This window comes from Erpetoichthys calabaricus, chromosome 7 (genome assembly GCF_900747795.2).
Source record: "Erpetoichthys calabaricus chromosome 7, fErpCal1.3, whole genome shotgun sequence".
Lineage (NCBI taxonomy): Eukaryota > Metazoa > Chordata > Cladistia > Polypteriformes > Polypteridae > Erpetoichthys > Erpetoichthys calabaricus.
In genome coordinates, this window is record NC_041400.2 from 30,415,032 (window position 1) to 30,438,369 (window position 23,338).

General features: G+C 38.6%; 1 protein-coding gene across 3 annotated transcripts in view; it reads right to left on the minus strand.

Moving 5' to 3' along the window:
• Positions 1 to 23,338, minus strand: part of syk (spleen tyrosine kinase) — a 132,339-nt gene that overhangs the window by 104,957 nt on the left and 4,044 nt on the right. Inside the window, exon 1 of one of the 3 annotated variants that reach the window (XM_028804869.2) lies at positions 19,692 to 19,935. The exons of 1 other annotated variant lie outside the window; for it this stretch is intronic. The gene's annotated coding sequence lies outside the window, so the exon portion shown is untranslated. Of the gene's footprint in view, positions 1 to 19,691; positions 19,936 to 23,338 lie in introns of those variants that run through there. One more of the 3 variants, XM_028804871.2, reaches the window with a different exon arrangement.

Genomic DNA, 23,338 nt, shown 5'->3' on the forward strand with positions numbered 1-23,338 from the left:
ACTTGCAGAAGTTCCTGCACAGACATTAATAGTCCATCAGCCTTGCTAGAAAAAATAGCAAAAAGCAGATTTCACCTAGATCTAGCCACTTGTCTGTGAGAATAGACTTTAGCAGGGGGAGTCAACAAATGTTGTGGCGGGATGTAAGCAAACCTAATGCTATGCTGCCTGCAGCCTTCAAAGCGCCCCTTCTCTTGTCATATTGTACAAAATTTAAATGTGTCATTGTTGGCAACAGTGTACTAACAGCAGGTTTTAGGCAAATAGCAAAATGCAAATGAAATCAGCAACCAGCTTGGTAAGCACTGAACTGAGACATGTACGTATTACTTGCTTGATACTGTACTTAATATACTGAAGCTATCACTGAAATGTAAATGTTATTCAAATATTAATGGCTCGGGTGTTAGCATTTTTTGTATTTTAATTTTGTGATGCAGGGTAAGTTTAATCTTCACATGATCCTACAGCTGGTTAACAGATTTTAGGCCATGGATGAACAAAATCAGGATTTAGTCTCATGATACACCTTTATATAGGAGTGCCATTAAACATGTCAGGGCTGGAATAAAACTCCACTAATGGGTCCCTCCTCTCCTGAACCATTAGACAGCAGCATTACTAACTGAACATTATTAACGTGTCATTAAAAATGAAATATAAAACATTTATGTAACATCCATCCATTTTCTAACCCGCTGAATCCGAACACAGGGTCACGGGGGTCTGCTGGAGCCAATCCCAGCCAACACAGGGCACAAGGCAGGGAACCAATCCTGGGCAGGGTGCCAACCCACCGCAGGACACACACAAACACACCCACACACCAAGCACACACTAGGGCCAATTTAGAATCGCCAATCCACCTAACCTGCATGTCTTTGGACTGTGGGAGGAAACCGGAGCGCCCGGAGGAAACCCACGCAGACACGGGGAAAACATGCAAACTCCACGCAGGGAGGACCCGGGAATCGAACCCAGGTCCCCAGATCTCTCAACTGCGAGGCAGCAGCGCTACCCACTGCGCCACCGTGCCGCCCATTTATGTAACATTTCAACCTAAATGCAAAACATTACCAGTGTCATTTTACTTTTTTACTTTTCAAGCCAAATGCAAAAGGCTATCAGCAAACCAAATTTTCCAAAGCTGACTGGATTTATTTATTGGCTAAAGTTTATAGGCAGCTGCTCTTTCTGACACTAGCCCTCTCTGTTTATCCGGGCTTGGGAACAACACCAACTTTGGCTGATTTGCTCCCTTAGTGTACACAGCAAACCAAATGCAACAAAGTATTCTTTAAAAAAATCACGGAAAACATGATTATAGGTAGTAAATAACAGGTCTGATATTTTTGTACTCATTTATAAAGAAAACACATCCTAGTTTTCACAGCCGTAAAGTCATTAAAGCATCTCACTTGATGTGCAAGTTCCCATTCAGTCAAAATTGCCAGATTGTTCACTCTTTCTTGGTCGGTCGTTGTACATGTGCAAGAAATTTTCCATTGATTTCAGATTGCTATCTTTGAAAAGACCACTTGGTCAGGCACTGCAGAATAAGATAAATCTGGCTGAGATGGATGCCTGCTTTTGTCTTGTGGTGGGCAGTGTGGCACAAGTAGCAGGGAGCTGATTTGTGTAATGTGCCACTAAGTTCAAGTCATTATGCATTCTCACTTTCCGTAGCCCCATGCAGTTGTCTCTGCAGCTCGGTGTTACAAATACAACAAATTTCTGCATAGATCATCCTGGGTCCCGCACAAACCTAGCAGCCTGTCGGTGCCCCTGCCATCATAAATGAGTGATGGGACAATTGCAGTGAAACTGATGCATCTTGTCAATACCCCAGGAAATGGCATAACACTTAATAAAAGACAGGATATCCTTACAGTCGTTGTGATTTGGTTCTGACCGAAAAGAGAGACTAATTCAGTTTGAATATAAGCTTTCAGGTGCGGTGCAATAGCAGAAAGTTTACAAATACTACCTCACGGCTAATTTGATCTGTCGTGAACCCTGGGCCAACTATTATCTTCCACATTTCTACTGCTGGATATCCTCAGACATTCCAAAGAGGAATGAGTTAAGTTAGTTAGAATCTCCAGAGTCACCCGGCATTACTTTATGCTAGTATGCTAAGTGATAGCAATAAGAAATTCTGGACAATGGCTGGATTGATGGATAGACAACTTTTCAATGTAATGTGGTTGTGCACAAACAAAACAAGATGACACCATGTTATGTTTGCAAAAATGGCAGAGCTTGTTACCCTATGAAGACTTGTAGTCCTTTATTTCAGAATATTTGTCTGGCACCTTTGAGGAAGACATCTTCTGTCAGGTATCTGACTATCGACTTATGTAAGCTAGCTGTGGAGCCATGTAGTGTACATGAAATATATATTAAAATGTAATTTAAAGTACAGGACTACAAAAGATTGACTATTTAATGTTGTTCCTTCCCAAAAGGTTTTTATCCTGCTGCCAACCTCTCAGACACAAAACCAGTCCCCATCCTGCCCACATACCTGCCATTCTGATCCACTCCAACCCATGTTTTTGAAGTATTGCACCTCTCCTGCTATACTTTGTTCTTGAATGGGAGCTTAGAGGGCTGCAAGATATTTGATATTTAAATACTGCTTTTGCTCCGTTTCTAAATGTTTTGTCCTCTTTTCACACAGAACAATCTCAGTCTTTCCCACTTTGGTTTGGACATGTGCAGAGGAGAGATGCTGAGTATATTGGGAGAAGGATGCTAAGGATAGGGCTGCCAGGCAAGAGGAAAAGAGGAAGACCTAAAAGAAGGTTTATGGATGTGATGAGAGGACATGCAGGTGATGGGTGTAACAGAAGAAGAAGCAGAGGACAGAAAGATATGAAAGAAGATGATCCGCTGTGGCGATCCCTAATGGGAGCTGCCAAAAAAGAAGAAGAATCTCAGTTTTTCCCACTCCTGTCTTCAATGCTAAAATTACTTCCTACAAAGCATTAAGTATAATACAATACAATACAATACAATTTATTTTTGTATAGCCCAAAATTACACAAAAAGTGCTGCGATGGGCTTTAATAGGCCCTGCCTCTTGACAGGCTTGAACTCTCTAAGAAGACAAGGAAAAACTCCCAAAAAACCCTTTTTGGGAAAAAATGGAAGAAACCTTGGGAAAGGCAGTTCAAAGAGAGACCCCTTTCCAGGTAGTTTGGGCTTGCAGTGGGTGTCAAAAAAAGGGGGTCAATACAATACAACGCACAGAACAGAACACAAGCAATCAAGTAAGTCACTTTCTGCAAAAACAAGTAAGTCAGTTCCCGCAAGTCACGCAAGGATACACACTTCTTCTTAAGAGTGCCTTATTAGTCAGATGGTGACCAAGAGTGTGACATTTATCATTGCAGCACAGCGTCACATATCTCTGCTCTACATCAGCTGAAGACACATGAGCTGCCTGATGAAAATCAAATGCTATTAAAATTATTTGTGAGTTAATAGAGATTTGCAGATTACACAAAATCAACATTAAAGCATGCTCCTCCACTAACGTCACCTGCTGTTGCCACCAAAAGCCCACTCTTCCTACATTTTCCTTTTTATTAGCTGCCTTTTCCATCGTTGTGACTATATGTCTACATATATTCCAAGTGTTCGCTTAATTAGAAAATAGCAAGTTGGCTCCAACAATTTGTCAAAAGTACTGAATGGGCCTGCTGGTCCATGTGCACTCCTATGAGTCACCTGTATCTTGCAGATTAGATAGCGATGGCTCCCTAGATCAAATACCTCATTCCATATCATCTCATTGATGTGCAGTTGTTTTGAGATTTGGTGGCTTACAGCAGGAGTTCTCAAGTTAAGTTCTGGGGGCCCACTGTGGCTGCAAGTTTTCATCCCAAGCAACTTCTACTTTGAATTACTCGTACTTGAAATACGCCAGCTCATGTTCTTCAGTTTCTGCATTTAGTTGTCACTTCACAAATTAGAAACTGGATTTGTATTTTTTTGAGGAATATTGTAAACATTTATGTATGTTACATGGAGATAATTTAATGTTTTTTTTATCCTTTTAAGATTTTCATTATCAACATTATGAGTTTCATTCCTCTTTTCCAAGTGTTCTGGTTCTTTAAGCTATTTGGTGCTATATATACTGTATGTACAGTTAGGTCCATAAATATTTGGACAGAGACAACTTTTTTCTAATTTTGGTTCTGTACATTACCACAATGAATTTTTAAAGAAACAACTCAGATGCAGTTGAAGTGCAGACTTTCAGCTTTAATTCAGTGGGGTGAACAAAACGATTGCATAAAAATGTGAGGCAACTAAAACATTTCGGTAACACAATCCCTTCATTTCAGGGGCTCAAAAGTAATTGGACAAATTAAATAACTGGAAATAAAATGTTAATTTCTAATACTTGGTTGAAAACCCTTTGCTGGCAATGACAGCCTGAAGTCTTGAACTCATGGACATCACCAGATGCTGGGTTTCCTCCTTTTTAATGCTCTGCCAGGCCTTTACTGCAGCGGCTTTCAGTTGCTGTTTGTTTGTGGGCCTTTCTGTCTGAAGTTTAGTCTTCAACAAGTGAAATGCACGCTCAATTGGGTTAAGATCAGGTGACTGACTTGGCCATTCAAGAATTTTCCACTTCTTTGCTTTAATAAACTCCTGGGTTGCTTTGGCTGTATGTTTTGGGTCATTGTCCATCTGTATCATGAAATGTAACAATCAATTTGACTGCATTTAGCTGGATTTGAGCAGACAGTATGTCTCTGAACACCTCAGAATTCATTCGGCTGCTTCTGTCCTGTGTCACATCATCAATAAACACTAGTGTCCCAGTGCCACTGGCAGCCATGCACGCCGAAGCCATCATACTGCCTTCACCGTGTTTTACAGATGATATGGTATGCTTTGGATAATGAGCTGTTCCACGCCTTCTACATACTTTTTTCTTGCCATCATTCTGGTAGAGGTTGATCTTGGTTTCATCTGTCCAAAGAATGTTTTTCCAGAACTGTGCTGGCTTTTTTAGATGTTCTTTAGCAAAGTCCAATCTAGCCTTTCTATTCTTGAGGCTTATGAGTGGCTTGCACCTTGCAGTGCACCCTCTGTATTTACTTTCATGCAGTCTTCTCTTTATGGTAGACTTGGATATCGATACGCCTACCCCTGGAGAGTGTTGTTCACTTGGTTGGCTGTTGTGAAGGGGTTTCTCTTCACCATGTAAATGATTCTGCGATCATCCACCACTGTTGTCTTCCGTGGACGTCCAGGTCTTTTTGCATTGCTGAGTTCACCAGTGCTTGCTTTCTTTCTCACGATGTACCAAACTGTAGATTTTGCCACTCGTAATATTGTAGCAATTTCTCAGATGGGTTTTTTCTGTTTTCGCAGCTTAAGGATGGCTTCTTTCACCTGCATGGAGAGCTTCTTTGACCGCATGTTGTCTGTTCACAATAAAATCTTCCACATGCAAACACCTCACCTCAAATCAACTCCAGGCCTTTTATCTGCTTAATTGATAATGACATAACAACGGACTTGCCCACACCTGCCCATGAAATAGCCTTTGAGTCAATTGTCCAATTACTTTTGAGCCCCTGAAATGAAGGGATTGTGTTAAAAAAATGCTTTAGTTGCCTCACATTTTTATGTAATCATTTTGTTCACCCCACTGAATTAAAGCTGAAAGTCTGCACTTCAACTGCATCTGAGTTGTTTCATTTAAAATTCATTGTGGTAATGTACTGGACCAAAATTAGAAAAAAGTTGTCTCTGTCCAAATATTTATGGACCTAACGGTATACTGGGGTTCTGTAAAAGAGAATGCAGCAGAATGAAAAAATGAGAAGGGAGAAGATGCTAACCATCAACTCTGATTGTATAACATCTTTCACATTAATTACTCAGATATTCAGAAGATGCCATCAACTATAAATATGAGTATTTGTTGTAGAGTCACTGTTTCCGTTTCTATTTTGCAGGTTCTCCTTATATTTGCATAGGTTTTTCCACTGGGTACTCCAGTTTTCCTCTCAAAAACATGAATGCTAAGTTGATTAGTGACTCTAAATTAGCTCAATGTGAGTGTGCCCTGCAAAGGACTGGTACCTTATCCAAAGCTGGCTCTGCTTTTGTGTTTGATGTTAGTTGTATAGATTCTATGCCTCCATGACCTCAAACTGGATTAGCCAGGCTTGAAAAGAAAGATAAACCATAAATAACATACAGCCTCCCATAGCCATTTACTGTACATAAGCAAGACTTCTAAAAGAAACAGGAACCCTGTGCTTAGAAGCACACAATGCTCAGAATCTAAATCCTGTGACCCCACAAATTCTGTCTATATTACAAAAAACAGTTTTTGTCTATATGTCTAATTATAGTATAGTGCCTGACACTCCATCTTAGGGGTTGGCTCTGGTCCAGTGCTTGTAGGACAGACTCTGGAACCCATAATTCTGTACACAAGATATTAGATGAGTTAGATAAGCCATTTATAGATGGACGGATGGCCTTCTTAGGACAAGGCACATGTTATATTTGTAGAAACGGATGGCTCTGTATCCAATCTCACATAATTTAATAGTTCACTTTGATTCTCTGCACTGCATTTGATCCTATAAAGTTTGCTCATTTGACTTAGTTTAGAGCCATGCCTTAGAGCATGGCTATTGTATTCCCATTTCACAGCAGGCACTATTGCATCCTCAACATAAAATTGTGAAGACTTTGAATATCTCCTCATCTACAGTACACGATATCATCTAAAGGTTCAGAGAATCTGGCAAAATCTTTGTACTCAAGGGACAAGGCCTAAATCAATAGCGGATGCTCATGATCTTTGGGCCCTCTGCCGTCACTGCATTAAAAACTGGCCTGATTCCATCATGGAAGTCCCCACATGGGCTTAGGAACACTTCCAGAAATCATTGTCTGTGAACATCACTGTACCATCCACAAATGCAGGATAAAGCTCTATCATGCAAAGTAGAAGTCATATGTGAACATGATCCAGAAACACCACCAAAACACATTTAAAATGGACTGAGGCAAAGTAGAAAACTGTTCTGTGGTCAGATGCATTGAAATTTTAAATTCTTTTTGAAAAACATGGACACTGTGGGACTAAAGAGAAGAGGAACCATGCAGCCTGTTATCAGCCCTGAATTCAAAAGTCTGCATCTCTGATGGTATTGGGGTGCATTAATGCCTATGGAATTGACAGCTGACATATCTGGAAGGGCACTATCGATGCTGGAAGGTATATATAGGTTATAGAGCGACATATGCTCCCATCCAGATGATGTCCTTTCAAGGACGGCCTTGCATGTTTCAGCAAGACGATGCTAAACTGCATACTGCATCTATTACAACAGCATGGCTTTGTAGTGGAAGAGTTCGGGTGCTGAGCTGGCCTGCTTGCAGTCCAGACCTTTCACCAACTGAAAACATGAAATGAAAAATACAACAAACAAAACCCAGGACTGTCGAGCAGCTAGAATCCTCTATTAGACAAGAACTGGACAACATTCCTCTCCTAAAAGTCCAGCAACTGGTCTCCTCAGTTCCCAGATGTTTACAGACTGTTGTTAAAAGAAGATAAGCTGCTACACAGTGGTAAACGTGGCTCTGTCCCAACTTTTTTGAGACATTTTTTGATGCCAAATTTTAATGCCAAATTCATCAAATTCAAAATGACCTTATTCTTTTCTTAAAAATGGTACAGTTTCTCATTTTAAACATTTGATATGTTTTCGATGTTCTTTTGTGAATAATGTATGGGTTTGTGAAATTTGCAAATCATTGCATTGTTGTTATTTACATTTTACTCAGCGTCCCAAGTTTTTTGAAATTGAGGCTGTATGTGGAGCAAGAGAAGATATTACAGTGCTGGCTGAGAGTAATTGTGCATTCTACACATCTTAATGTCAACCCATAAGCCTTCTCATTCAAAGAATAGCTCCTTATAGTTATAGACTCCTGAATATCTGTCTTATAATGGACTTGTGTACTGATATCCTGAACAATAATCATATTTCATTCAATTCATATTTGAGGGTGCAAACATTTCCTGTTGAATTATTATTGGTTGGCCTTGGTATATACCGACACTACAGAGGGCAAAAACTCCTCTGGCAGAATTTGAATTTGAGATTGAAAATCCTAAAATCCTAAATTTACAAAATATATTGTAAAGGTGCTGACTCTTGCATGAGATGATGCCATCAGTGCTGAGTTGGCAGCAGTATGAGTTGTTCGATTATCAAAATGAGCAGCTTCAGCGTCAACCACAAGGGAGCCTATAAAAGAATGAGCCAGCAACAGTAACATGATCTAGTGTGGCTACAGTGAGGTTTTCTTCTAAGGAGAGCAAACTAACCTAAAAGAGCAATGAATTGAGCAATAATCAATTGTGCCAGTGCTAGCAAGCACCACATAGTGATACAATCTCAATACATAATTCGCCTGTCTCCTCACTCACTCACGTCCGTCTGAAGCCGAATGCGCAGTCGCCTTTTGCGCAGCTGCCCGAAAAACCTTACGAGACCGACATCCAACCCCAACATCGCGGCAGGCGGCGGATTTACGGCTACAAAAATTCAAAGAGAAAGGCGACTTCGACTAAAGCTCTACAGGCCTGAAAGGCGATTTCGACTACAGCTGAAGGCCTAATTACGCATTCTGATTCAATTACGCATTCATTCAATACACCTATATCAGGTTTGTGGTGCTTATACTTATTACTATTCCATATTGTACTGGAACATTCATCATTCAATATTATACTATAGGCCTGGAAAATTCATCAACTAACAGTACAAGCCTGTACAGTAATGAGTAAAGCGGACTACAATCATTACAAAACAACTTCTTCGTTACTTATCATTTGTTCTTCATACACTGCTGACACAAACTCGTGCCCGTTTCATCTTACGTTGTTGAAACGGGCTCTTTGTCTAATATTTCATAAAAAGTGTAACCTTAAATTTTGAAAAAAAAAAAAAAAAAACAACAGAGTAAAGTATAGCAAACTCTACTCAAGCGGTGAATGCTCCAGCCAGTCACACCTATGTTTCAAGCAGTCTTCACAGTCTGTCAGACTACCAGCAGTCAGTGTAAGTAACGTTAACATTATTCAAAGTTATTGTCTGTTATACCTGCATTTTTATTACTCTTTAATTTAATATTGTTTTTGTATCAGTATGCTGCTGCTGGAGTATGTGAATTTCCCCTTGGGATTAATAAAGTATCTATCTATCTATCTATCTATCTATCTATCTATCTATCTATCTATCTATCTATCTATCTATCTATCTATCTATCTATCTATCTATCTATCTATCTATCTATCTATCTACATCTGAGGTATACCAAGTAGCTATTTTATCAGATATATCAGCTTGTTCATTCAAACAACCTGATAATCCAAACAGCCAATCAAGTGGCTGCAACTCAGTAGATACAGCCTGCAGATTCTGTCATGAAATTATTTGGACAAGCGCTAATATGGGTAAGACACATAATCTGTGTGACTTTTACAGTGGTATGAGTTTTGGTGCCTGATGTGGTGGTTCCAGCTCCTTAGAAACAGCTCTTTCATGTACCCAGTTCTCCTGAGTTTACAGACAAATGTTAGATGAAGAGAGATGTGTTAAGAAGAAAATTAGAGAAGGATACCCAGACATGTTTAAGGTAAAAGAAAGTTCACAAATATTTTAAAAATTCTCATGGTTCCGTTCATGTCAGCTAAAGTGAATGAGTGATTTTTAAACCTGGATGACTGCAGAATGAAAACAAAACTTGTGGCCTGGTAATTAGACATAATTTTTTGCCGGAACATGCATACAGTAAAAATTTGGCATACACAGTATGAATCCTTGAATTCACCTCACTTTTTATCAACAGTACAGGTTAGCAGTAGTAATGCAATTGTGTAGTGGTGTGGCACACAGTAGGCATCAGCATCTAAGCATTCCTACTGACCATATACATCACCTAAGGCCACAGACCTCTGTTTTTAAAATTGAAACTTCTGTATAATTTTCCATCATTTGAAGCTGGATCCACGAACATGACAGTGACTTCAGGTTACTCCTTGGCCTACCTAGTGCACACATCTCAATCTAATCGATCACCTTTGTGAAGAAGTGGAATTGAAGATTTCCAGCATAAATATGCTGTTCAAAAATCCACATGTCATAGAGTCAACATAGACCAAACTTCCCAGATAATGTTCCCATCATCATATTCTATCCTTGCCTCAAAACATTCATGGTGTTCTGAGGAAAAAAAACTGAGCCTGCCAAGTGGCAGATAGGCATATCTAATGACATGGTCACTGAATGTATGTCCATCAATGATACATCATTTCTCTCTAATTTATTTCTTATCCTGAAACTTTGTTTCTACCTAGAAAACATTGGAATACGCAGTGTTAAAGAACCACATGCTTGCTTCAATAGTAATAATAATAATACATTTTATTTATACAAGGCACCTTTCTAAGCACTCAAGGACATTGAACAAACAACAAATACAAAACACATTATAAACAAAACATCAGAAAATACAAAAAATATAAAAATGAAAACCAAACAAAGTCACTGTAATCATAGAGAAAAAGACATTTTAAACAGATGTGTTTTAAGTTTACATTTGAAGGTTGAAAATGATTTGATATTTCTAAGCTCAGTAGGTAGTGAGTTCCAGAGCTTGGGAGCAGAATGGCTGAATGCTCTGCTCCCAGTGGTGGTTAGATGAGCGAGAGGGATGGTCAGGTGGATAGAGGAAGAAGATCTAAGATTACGGGTGGGAATGGCAACATGAAGAAGTTTGGACAGATATGGAGGGGCGAGGTTATGAATGGCCTTAAATGTTAACAGCAGAATTTTAAAATCAATTTGAAACTTAATTGGGAGCCAATGGAGCTGCTGCAAGACCGGAGTAATATGGTGAATAGATGGGGTTCAAGTAATGGTGCGAGCAGCAGAATTCTGGACTAGCTGAAGCTTATGGAGAAATTTATTAGAGAGACCAAAGAGGAGCAAACTGCAATAGTGCAGACGAGAAGTAACAAGACTGTGAACAAGGCAGTGGTATGGGGAGTGAGGGAGGGGCGGATGTGTTTAATATTATGTACAGTATGTGATTAATATTACGTAGGTGGAAGTAAGCAGGCCGGGTGACGTTATTAATGTGAGATTGGAAAGATACTACCAAGGATGAAACCCAGACTCTTAACTTGAGGTGAAGGGGAAACAAAGGAGTTATCAATAGCAAGTGAAAGATTATCAGCTTTGGATAATGATGATTTTGTACCAATGAGGAGAGCCTCAGTTTTGTCATTGTTTAATTTAAGAAAATTTGAAGAAAACCAGGATTTAATTTCAGCAATGCAGTCAATAAGCGAAAAGAAGTGGTGAGTTTACTAGCAAGGTAGAGCTGGGTATCATCAGCATAACAGTGAAAATTAATGTTATATTAACAAAGATATTGCCAAGGGGAAGAAGGTAAATAATAAAAAGAACAGGCCCAGGACAGAGCCCTGGAGCACACCTGAAGTAACAGCGGTGGTTGGGATGTGAATGTTTTAAGCTGAACAAACTGAGTGCGGCCTGAGAGGTAGGATCTGAACTAATCTAGTGGAGAGATGGGTAATTCCAATCAAAGATAATCTATTAAGGAGAGTGGTATGACAAATAGTGTCAAAGGCCGCACTCAGATCAAGGAGGAAACAAAGCCATGGCATCAATGCTGACTGGCTGCCTAGTGACAATCAAAGGAACCGTCCATTTCTTCTGCTCGTTTAGAATACATTTCTGTCCAAGTGGCTGCACTGATCAGGTAAATTTATACAGGCTTTCATCATATAGAGTATTATATAAATTAAAGGTAAATCAAATGAAATAATTATTACAGCATTCTTTATGCAAAACAGCAAGACTGATGTTGAGAGTCAACAGCAAACATACAGTATGTCTCACTGGCTCCACCTCACTTCTACATTAAAATGTCTTTGTCCTCAAAACTGATAACATTTAAATGTGAATCAAACAACAAACTGATAAGAAACAGGGCAAGGCTGAGAGGAGGAAAAGATAACAAAAATCATCAAGAAGCACAGAGACAAACTAAAACTCCCTTCTGCATTTACATGTGTCTTAAATGTGAACATTTTGCTTTGGGAGTATAGAATGCCCTGCCCAGGATTGGTTCCTGCCTTGTGCCCTTTGTTGGCTGGGATTGGCTCCAGCAGACCCCCGTGACCCTGTGTTTGGATTCAGCGGGTTGGAAAATGGATGGATGGATGGAGTATAGAATGTCATAAGATATTTCATTATATCTTTATATAATCATTAATGAATAAAATATGTTTCTCAATCTTAGTGTGTGCTGGCAATGAAAATTAGAAGCCAGGAAGCTCCAGACCCGGGATTGACCCAGCATCCATAGATATCTTGTTAAAACCTGCATCATCTAAGCTGATGGCACTCGCAGAGACACCATGCTGTTGATAGGAAGACATAATCTACCCACAATCTGCCTGCCTTGCAGCACAGGGGGAACTAAAGGTGCTCTATAGGGACATTTTGAAGAAAGCCTAGAAACACATATGAATTAACTGTTACCTTACGTAAAAAATATCTAACTGGCTGGGTAAAATGGCCAAGAAGTCTGTTGTAGACAATACTCACTAAGGACAGCGCTCAGAACAAATAGCATTTTTATTGAGGGAAGAAATAAGTAATTAAAAAATCAAGTTATTCAATTTTTAGTTAGTGACTTCAATCTGATAAAGGCCTGGAAGTGTGTAGAAGGAACTTTTTGATAAATTATTCTAACAATGACAAGTTTACCAAAACTGTAATACCTAGAAAAAAACCCCTCATAGACATGTCAAGAAGGGCCAAGAAAATCAAACACAGCATGCCTGATCTTTGAGATCCACATTCTGTGCCACCATGTTGGTCATTTGTGCTGTGAAAATGTATTTAACCTCTAGCCTCCATAATTTCCACTACTATTGTAAATGTTTGATACTGAATATTTTTAGGTCATCAATCAAAATGCAATACACTGGTTAAGGAATGAAGCTCCTTTATATCAATGTCATCATTAATCATGATGTGGCACAAGTGCAAATTCAAGTAGCAGTCTGTGAGACTGTTGTGCTGCTCGCTGTTCAACTACCTTACACAGAACAATTGTTGTCTGTCATTGATATCATGTATACTGTACTGTACCCCAAACTATGCGACTCTTTAATTCCATCTGGGGGGGTAAACGTTAACATTTAACATTATGCATAGTTATTGTCTGTTTTTTCACCTGCATTATTATCATTCTTTAATTTAATATTATTTATTGTATCAGTATGCTGCTGCTGAAGAATGTGAATTTCCCATTGGGATTAATAAAGTATCTATCTATCTATCTATCTATCTATCTATCTATCTATCTATCTATCTATCTATCTATCTATCTATCTATCTATCTATCTATCTATCTATCTATCTATCTATCTGTGAAACAGAAAGTTATTTTATGAAAGTGCTGACTTATTTAATATTTATATAAAGTAATAAGCACAATTTGCTCAGTATGACACAAAGCAATATCTTTACAAACTGAAATGCACAATATAAAGAGGGTAGGAGCTGCAGAAAGGAATCCCCCATAGTAATATCATTGGGGTTAACACCTGTCATGAAATAAGATGTTGCATAGCATGGAAGAGCGGGCGGATAGACAGCCCTTACCTGCAAGCACTTACAGAGTGCTTTGCCAATAGTAACATAAATCAGCCTGGGCACTGGCAAGTGGTTGGGAAAAGTGAAACAGATGGCATAAATAAATATGTAGTTAATGGACAAGGCGGATGAGAGCATGTGGAGTTGCATGGAAGGGGCCATGGAAAGCTAGACGGTGCCAGCAGCTGCAATGGTGCTGAACTGAGGCCAGGGAAGGAGATGGCAGACAACATAAGCAATGCTGCAAAAACAAACCAGTGCACATCCATATTCCTCATAGAGTAAAATCTATTTTCAAAAACAAAATTTCATATTAGATAAAAGGCTTTTGAGTGAATAAATACAATTTTTATATTTCAAAAATGTATCTAAAGAACTAAAGGTTTCCATCAACAACTAGTACGGTATGAAAAAGTAATTTAAACTCCCAAGAGCATAAACTTTTGTAAATGCTCTCCAGAATCATATACTTCTGAAAATGCTGGCTGGGTATTGCAACGTGGATGGGTGAAAACATAGACTTGTAAAAGCACAGCCTCTAATCGTGCATTATTAATAACCAATAACTGTGCACTGTACGATAACGTGCAGTGAATACACTAGACTTGAGCATTCCTATTTTTCATCCTCTTTCTCTGTACGTTTAGCATTTGTTTGCTCAGAGGTTGATGTGCTTGCTGCTTCCTGAGCAGCTCTTCTGTTCTCCACCCTAGCGGCCCGCTTCTTCTCTTCTTTCGTCGGTATCTTTTTGCGTTAAAACTGATTATGTCAGTGTTTGTGTTGTATTTACTTAGTACATTTTCCTTAATTTTTCACTTAAGCTGGCACTTAAATCATTCATGAGAGAAATTGAAGACTTAAGATATGAAGAGGTAGGGGAAGTGACGCGAAGGTGGTAGGGAATGAGAACGGCACCTGTATGCATGAGCGCACGGCCGCCCTGCTGAGAGTTGATTCTACAATAAAATAAAATAAAAATAAAAAGAGGAATAACATTGGATGTCAATCATCACCCCAAAAGCGGATAGTAGACGTCACACACTAAATGTGTACCGAATTTCAGGTCAATAGGTCAAACGGTTTGCGAGCACCAGGTGATTTAAAATCCTGGACAGACATTATATAAAGATAATTATTTACTTCTGCTTACTATGTAGCTTTTTCCTGATTGGATCCTGCACATTACAATGTCTCATTCCCTGATTGGTCACCTTATAAAACCACATTCCAACATAGCAGACTTAGAAGAGTTGTTTTCCAAGGCCCTTGTTGTGTTGCTTACCTGTATGCATCTAAATCGCTTTTTGTAGAGTTTGAATGCTGAAAATACATGCAAAAGACAAATAACATACTGATGTTACAATTTTCAGATTAAAGTAAATCCTTTGGCCTCTGGTGTTATGATACCTTCAAGGTTTTTTCAGCTGATTCATGTGTGCCCAGTGTAGGCAAACATCTATGGTATAGTGTCTTAGTGTGGATGGACATAGTTTCACAAATGATATGAAACAATAGTGTAGATGGTTTTTGTCTAAAAGCTCAATTTTTTAAATTTAAATACACAGTAGTGTGGATGTAGGCTTAGGGTCAATATAAACCCCACTTACTGTATTTTCAGTCTTACCAACAAGTCAGGTTGACAGCATGAGATTCAACATGCACATAATGTCACAACGAATAGAAAATTCCTGAATAAACCAAAAACATGTTGTTGATATCTTTGAGTCTGGGACAAGCCACAAAGTTATTACTAAAGCTCTGGGCCTGCACCGAACCTTACTAAAAGTTATGATCTCCAAATGGAAAACACTTGGAACAGTAATGAAATTTACTAGGAATGGGCAGCCTGCCAAAAGTACTCATAGACTGCACTGCAATATATTCTAGGAAATCACAAATAAAGAAATCTAAAGAACTGGATTCTCTTTCCTCAGCTAAAGTCAGATTTCATGAGTCCACAATTAGAAAGAATGGGCGGCACAGTGGCGCAGTGGTAGCAAGTGGTAGTAAGGAGACCTGGGTTTGCTTCCCGGGTCCTCCCTGCATGGAGTTTGCATGTTCTCCCCGTGTCTGTGTAGGTTTCCTCCCACAGTCCAAAGACATGCAGGTTAGGTGCATTGGCGATCCTAAATTGTCCCTAGTGTGTGCTTGGTGTGTGTGTGTGTGTGCCCTTCGTTGGGCTGCCTTGCGCCCTGTGTTGGCTGGGATTGGCTCCAGCAGACCCTCGTGACCCTGTGTCAGGATATAGCGGGTTGGACAATGGCTGACTGACTAATAGAAAGATGCCTAAGCAAACATGTGGCTCACTGCAGAGCTGCAATTATTAGCACCTGATGCTGTGTGCTGCTAGGTCTTGTAGCTGCATGCTACAAAGGTGTGTAGCTTACTTTCAAAAAGTAAGAAAAAAAGACTTATTATGGGGGGGGGGGGGGGGGACTCAATTTGAACAGAAAATTGGATTATTTGGATAACTGTACTTCTTGTCCAAAAACAGTTAGAACAAGGTCCTCTTTCTGAGGATCAGGCAGGAACTGTCCTTGATGGGGCATGTATTACACTTAACAGTCTTGTGCACCGCTCTTCATCCAAGACAAGGCCCAGAGGATAAGGTTGATGACAAAATTACACCAGTAACATACAAAAATAACATGCAGAAGGGTTTCAGAAAAAACAGTAAAATAAAGTATAATTAAACAGAAATAGACGAAAGGAAACCAACCTGGCCACCCCACTGCTCTCTTCTAAATACGTCTTAAACTCCTGACTAACCCAAGCATCCATTCACCCAACTGTCCAGTACCAAAACAACAACTCTTTCCTCCTGTCAGTTTCCTCTCTGCCATTGCCACTGACTTCTCTACCTTCCATGAACTGAGCACTTGTCTCTTCCTGTTCCTGACTTTGAATTTCCCTGGTCTCTGAAATCATGCTGGCTTAAAATTCCCTCCTGGGGTTATTTTCGTTCAAATCCGGGAATTAGAGCGTCTTTCTTTTTTGCTTCAGGGACACCAGGTTATAAATCCCTCTAGTGGCTTCTGGTGTTCCTGCACCCCTAAGCCCTCCATTGGCTTTAAAGGGGAAGGGTATGGTCCAGGAAATTTCTTGAGGACAACCCCTCCTCTCCAGTTCTGGCATCCTCTCTTTGGATTTACTATAAGGAGAGGGCTAGGCAGCCCAAACAGGAAAATGTGATTGCCTACTCAATCCTGGTACCTTAGCCTTCTGCACACACAGTACTATCATAGATCCTTCTTGCAACTCTAACTATCCCAGTGACTATTAGTCTACCTGCTCCCCAAAACAGACTGTAGGGTCTCACGTGTCTTACACGGTAATCCCTTGCTGCTGTCACTTATTGGTCAGAAGGAGTTCTCCTCCATTATCCCATGACTTCAATCTCACTTCTGACCTGATGAATTTGCAGCAACCAAAATGTTGTTTAAACATGTGTTATTATGTTTTTTTTTCCAATGTGAAATAACATTTTTACCTGTTGCTATCACTTTTACTTTCCCTGTTAATGTATCGATCTATTTAAGGTACACTGTAGGCAGGGCCTGCTAAAATTGTGCTTTTTATTACCACTACAGTATAGGCTAACAGTCCTTTTGGCTACAAAAAGCAACGTTTTGTTTAATTACCTTGCTTTCTTTGACTAATATGTATTCTCATTTGGTTCATATTGAACTTCAGGCAAATGACAACAGACCTTGTAATGCCAATTCAGGAACTCCCATTCCATTTTATGTAATTTGTCTAACAGAAAGAAAATATGGACCAGTGCCCAGAAGCACTCGGCTATGCACAAGGCTTTTTTCCCTGCTCCACCAGTAATCTTCTGAATTTATTAGTGCATCAGCTGTAGCTGGCCTGGGATTACAAGGATTTATGGAGCAACACAGATGCGCTATACAATGCCTTCAGAAAATATTTACACTCATTCAATTTTCACACATTTTGTTATGAAGCAGCCTTATGCTCATATTATTTGAACCCATATTTTCCCTCATCAAGCAACAATCAATACAATAAAATGACAAAGAAAAAAACAGGATTATAGGAATTTTAGCAAATTTTGTTTAAAATAAGGAAGCCGAAATATTACTTTCATGGAAGTATTCAGGCCCACTGTTATAACACTTGAAGTTAGGCTCATGATCATCCCTTTCTATTGAACGTCGTTGAGATGTTTCTGCACCTTGTTCTGAGTCTACCTTTGTTCAATTTAATTGAGATTCCATGATTAGAAAAGACACAAACCTGTCTGTAGAATGTTCCAGAGCTGACAATGTGCATCAGAGAAAATACCAAGCCAAGGAATTGCCTGCAGAGCTTAAAGACAGGACACAAGAATGGAGGGAAAAATCCCAAAATCCAGGTGTGTAAAGCTTGATGCGTCAGACCCAAGAAGATTTCAGGATGGAATCTCTGCTAAAGTATGAAGTACTGAATAAAGGGTTTGCATTATTGTGTCAATGTGATATTTCCATTATTTATTATTAATACATTTGACAAACATTTCTAAAATCCACTTTTCAATTTGTCATTCTGGGGTATTTAGTGTTACTTGAGAAGTGGAAAAAATACATTTATTTTAGCACAAAATGTATAAAATGTGAAGGGGTCTGAAAATTTCTGAAGGCACAGTATATGTAATTATCCACATGTTTATCTGTATATCTATACACAATTTATATTGCTAGTAAATACACACAGGGTGGATATCTAACTATTTTTCCTGAAAATCATCTATTTAATTTTCACTTAAATATTATTAGTTCCAAGACATTGGAAGAAAAGTCCAACATGAGTTACCTTGATTTCAGCCTTCACGTTTACAAAAACTGTAATTTGTATTTAGAGTTTGTACACATTTGACATCCACTGTGTATACGAGCTCTATCAGGGTTTAATATTTATCTATAACTGAGGTTTAATTTCTATTTTTGTGTTATTTTAATGCTAGCAGGTTTGCTTTGTTGTGAGTAACTCTATGCTGTTTTATAGTAATACTTCACTTATCTTAAAATTATGCATTGTTAGAGGAGGATCTAAATAAAGTTAATCATTTCCTAAAAATACTGAAAGTAATGAAAGATGATCTTATCATATATTTAAATGGTGATTTTTACAATAGTCTTAACAGTTGCAAAATAAGAACAACAAAACAGTGTATACAGCAGTTTAATCTAAAGTTTTTAGATTAAATATCATTAGTTTTATTACTTCAAACAATGTCTTATGTAGTGAGATTGTAATCTTTGTAGTTAGCCAATAAAAGCTGTCATTTTGCTTGACTTCTCACTATGTTCATAATGGCTAACACGGCACAATACCCTAGTACTATAATATGTAGAAATGTTTAAATGAAGGATATTAAGATAATATGATCCTTAAAGCAAAATGTTTTAATCAACTATTAATAGTATAAGGCCTTTAAAATAAGTAAAAAGTTACCATACATCATATGCTATAAAGCATGCAAATGTCCATACTGTAATAAAGTTTTTAAAAATAATATGCCCCTAAAAACTGACAAACAGACAATAGGTAAATGTTTATCAGTGAAAGACATTCAAATGCACACACTGTGCAAATGGGTATATTTATTTAAATACATGCACTGTATGTGCACTAATTCTGCCACAATGGCAACCCAAATGAACTTTCAGTTATGACTTAGTAAAAGATGAGATTTCATAAGTCACACCCGTGAGAGACGGAACAATTCAACAGCTGAATCCAGTCCAGCTGGACCCTGCCCTTTGCTCAGACACATACTTGGCCACACATGCATTGCTGTTATATGCTGTAAGTTGTCTTTTCATTTTCAAGCACAGAAAATCAGTGACCTAAAATAATGTTTTTTATTGTACCCATATAAAAAGCTGGCTAAGTTCCATAGTTAAAAAATAAAAAGCAAAAGGCACTTACCTTTAATGGAGCTGCAAAACTCTTATTTTCTTCCGCACTTTGGGCTATAGCTTATCATTTTCCTAACATGTTGCAATTTTTCTCTTATTTGCACATTTCAAAAGTACTGTTTTTATTTGAATTGTGGCTTTGATGTTCAGTTAAAAAAGAGTTCAATTCCCAAGAAGGAGTGAAAGGGACCACTGCTGAGGGCTCAGGCTTCAGCTACTGAGCTGGTTAGACACTCATGTAGCAGGCTGAGAATTACGTGGAAGTTTGCTCTCGCTTCCTCATTTTCTCATGCTTGCACCCACTTCCTTAACAAGTGTCTATTCTTGCATAGCTCTCATACAGTACTTCCCTTTTTTTACCAAACAGTGACTCCCTTTTCTGTAAAAAAAAGTATGAATTAAAATTGTGCGATGAATATAAAATTTGTGCATGGCAACTAAAAAGTATGCATAACGTCTCACGTGAATTCTGTGGTGGTAAAGTTTCATTTAATGTTTGAAAAATAATCCAACTGGTTTGGATGGCTGGAAAATATCCCAGCTACATCGGCTGTAAGCTGGTACACCCATCCCTCATAGGCCACATTCATAAGACTAACATTTCTTGCATTTAACGTTTGAACTGATCTGCTGTTACTGCTCCCAAGTGAATATTGTTTGCTATGAGCCATTCAGAGGCACTTGATCAAGAAGAAGCATTACTGTTTTATAGTTGCTAAAAGGATGGAAATGTGAATAGTGGTGCACTCTTCACAGGGCCAGTAGTCCTAATGGCTCATTATTAAAACAGACAGCCTTCTGCTGTTTGAAAAGTTTCAAACAAATCAACCAGCTCTAAACTGAAGAGAGCCAGAACAGACATGTACATGCAACAATACTGTGGAAATATTTCCTACTGTTTGCTGTCAAAAAATAATTAAAATATTTATTACACGAAATGAAAATGATAATGAATTAAATGACAGAAATTAATTAAACAAAGATTAAAGGAAATGGCAGATTTTGTGACTAGTGCTAGTCATTGAAATTTGCCAAAGCCTTTATCGCAGAGAATATACTGTGTTCACTGGTGACTTTATTTGTCAAATATTTTCCTGGAAATTTACTGATGCAGTAAGCACAGACAATTTTTTTTTTTTATTTCCCAGCACCCTGTCATGCTCTGAAGGCCAGTGTCACATTACAACTGGTTTTAATAGTGGACTAATAATTAGCAGAAAACTTGCAAATACATTTAAACACAAACTGCACACAAAGAAGGAAACTGGAAATGTGTTGGTGTATTTGTGTCTTAAAGGTAATGTCTTATTGTATGGACTTTCATGGGATCTGTGTGTCATGCATAAGCCTACCACTTTAAAAGTATTACCCAGAGTGCTATGCGGTTGAGGCAAACAAGAAGGAGTGAAGAATCCACTTTCCTTGATGTTGAGCTTATTTGTTAGTAGTGGCAGTGAATGAGCAAACATTTTAGGAAAAGATTGTTTGGTTTGGTTCAAGAGATGTAAGCACCTGCTATAAATGTCATGGAATGGCAAGCCTTTGTGAATTCATGCTTCCTGTCGGTCACTGTCCGCAAGAAATCTTACTGTTCTAATATTTAATCTTACAATTTTATCTCTGGGTGGCACAGTGGTTAGCACTGCTGTCTCATGGCTCAGATCAACTTTTTAGCCACAATAATAAATCCAACACAATTTGCTGTCACTTCCCTGGCCCTCAGGGGACACTTTAAGGACAACTGCAGCAATCAACCAAAACTAAATCAGTTTCTCTTCCCCCTTCAATGCATTTCACTAAGTTTGACAAAGTCTCCAAAACATTTCCATGATTTCTCTTACCCCGATATGAAGCAAATTCAGCGACTTTCACCCATCACTAATGGCAGCCTTTCAGGAGGGAGACTGTTTATCTTTGGTGTAAAAAGGGGAAAAAATATCCTGTCAAAAATCCATTCATTTTCTGTACCCAACTCACCCAAGCTTAAGGTGTCAGTCTCAACACAACCTGGTGCAAGGTAAGAACCAACTCTTGGATGGTATAGGAGTCCATTGAAGAGCACTCTTACACTCACACACACACAGACGTGCACACACACACTCTCATACTCTCACATGGGTCACCAGTTAACCTAAGTTACTCATGGATTTTAGGAAGAATGCTGAACCAGTGCATACACAGGTCCTCAAAGCTACATTGAAAGCATACTGACTTGTTCATTCTTGGCCTCGTTTGGGGGACTGTCTGTGACTAGCGAAAATAAACTTAGTTAAATAACCCAGTTGGAGTCTGTCCTCTGTGGACCACCGCAACAAGGGCTTCAAGATTTGTATAACAAAATAATAAAAAAGAAAAGCAGATTAGTTTATAAAGGACCAGACATGCTGCTTGAATAGTTGTTTCCAAATGTTACCTTCTATGAGGTGATGCTTACTGCAACAATAAATAGGCCAAATTCAGTTTTGTTTAAATAAGCAGCCATTATGGAATTGTGTGTTTATGTCTATAAATACCTCATTGATTTTTATATTACATATTTATGTTTGTAAGAGTATGCTTTTGTGTGTTGCTGGCTGGATCAAAGCACATTTCCTTCTGTGGACAATTTAATAAAGTATCTATCTATCTATCTATCTATCTATCTATCTATCTATCTATCTATCTATCTATCTATCTATCTATCTATCTATCTATCTATCTATCTATCTAATACTCACCTTAGGGACATGAGATGAAAACCATAGAAAAACCTCATAAAGAAAAGGGGAGAAGGTGCCAACTCCAGACAAACTGTGACCAGTTCGGGACTCTAACCCCATCTGATAAAGCTGTGCAGTAGCTAGCAACACATGATTAAATAAATGGTAAAAAGAAGAAACCTACATTACTAGTATATGCTGTTCATGTACACACATTCTGAAGATACACACTGTTTGGGATGACTCAGAGGGGTCTCAAATGTGGCTGTGTTCACTAGAAAGGGTGCTGGTGAGAAATAAAATCCTTTATGTTTATCCAGAGCTGTGTTGGGTGACATTGGGCCTGTAGTTTGGGGCTCCGTGGCACCCCCTGGTGGTTACAATATATATCTCATTTCCATTAACAGTGAAGCTGAGGATAATAATAATAATTCATTACATTTATATAGCGCTTTTCTCAATACTCAAAGCGCTATCTCAATACTCAAAGCGCTATCCACACAGGGAGGAACCGGGAATGTGAAAGTCCACCCCATCTGAAAGAGTTAGGAGAACTGACATAAAGGTCAAAAAATCCGTAAATGTATATTTACATATCCATTTATATGTTTAGCAGATGCTTTTACCCAAAGTAACTTACAAAAGAGGTTAACAAAAATAAGTAAACAGTAAGTAAAGCTTTTTAGGAAAAAATGTGACAGAACGAGGTTACAAAATTGATCATTACAAGTGAAGAGCTCAGAACAAAATATGAGTTACAAAAACCTAACTAATATCAGTAAACAGATGTTCACCAAACAAGAGAGTTTTCAAACACTTCTTAAACTTTGAGGGAGTCAGCATTTTGAACACAGGTGGGCAGTTCATTCCATCTTCTAAGAGCTACACATGAAAAGAGTCTGCATTAAAATTTGAAGCCAAACAGAGGTGGCATCATCAGGTGTTGTTCATCAGCAGA